General features: G+C 33.2%; 1 protein-coding gene across 2 annotated transcripts in view; it reads left to right on the plus strand.

Annotated features, from left to right (window-relative positions):
• LOC119592697 (RNA-binding protein squid-like) overlaps window positions 1-256 on the plus strand; it is a gene marked incomplete in the record, with an annotated part of 4,068 nt that extends 3,812 nt beyond the window's left edge. For both annotated transcript variants that reach the window (XM_037941617.1, XM_037941618.1), the window contains 1 exon segment: window positions 1-256.
• Between the last annotated feature and the right edge of the window lie 590 nt (window positions 257-846).

An 846-nucleotide genomic window follows, 5' to 3' on the forward strand; every position in this document is an offset into this window, starting at 1 on the left:
CTCTGGAATGCAGCTGAGCCCGTGTCCTCAAGTTGCCACTTAATTGTATACTCAAAATATTTATAAAAACTGGAAAATATAAAAAGTGATGCATGTCACACACAAAAAAATGTATAGTTCTTATGAAGCATTCCTGTGTACAGGGCATTTCGCTGTACTCTGGACAGTTCATACAAATATTTTTTACTTAATTTTAAGATTTTATTTCTGGCTGTACAGTCCGTACATGTATGAATAAATGCGATTTTTTGTGTAACAAATGTTTCATTTAATAGTACCTGCATATTAAGAAAGCTTATCAGTCACAAGGAAAGATTATTCATATAGATTAGGACACCATTTTCAAAATGGTAATATAAAAAAAGTTCCTTGGAATTTGACCAAAGAAATAAAGCATCGGTAACTCTCAATTCTTAATGGCTAGATTGTAATACAGAAATACAAAATACAAGTAATCTATGAAATTGCCAAGTGTGGATAACTTTAAGTTCCCCGAACATAATCTAAGTAAGATTATCCGCAGACCCATACCTAGTAGAAATCTAGTATAGCTTTTCCATTTAGTTGATTTTATCATATCACCCTAGTGTAATTGATGTCCCCGATAAATTCTATTATACTGGACATAAGTTGAGCGAAATGACAAATACGCAACCGATCTGCATGAGCAGATAAATTGGCTTGTCCCGTAATATAAAACCGAGAATACACAAGGGCAATGAAAAAAGTAGCAGGGGTTCACTTTATTGAAACTAAACCATTTAGGATACAGATGAACGTAGTTATCACGTAGATTTTTTTTTAAATATTCAGACCTGAAAAGACAAACGGCATATGCAGCTGCTA

This window comes from Penaeus monodon, chromosome 30 (assembly GCF_015228065.2).
Source record: "Penaeus monodon isolate SGIC_2016 chromosome 30, NSTDA_Pmon_1, whole genome shotgun sequence".
Taxonomy (NCBI): domain Eukaryota; kingdom Metazoa; phylum Arthropoda; class Malacostraca; order Decapoda; family Penaeidae; genus Penaeus; species Penaeus monodon.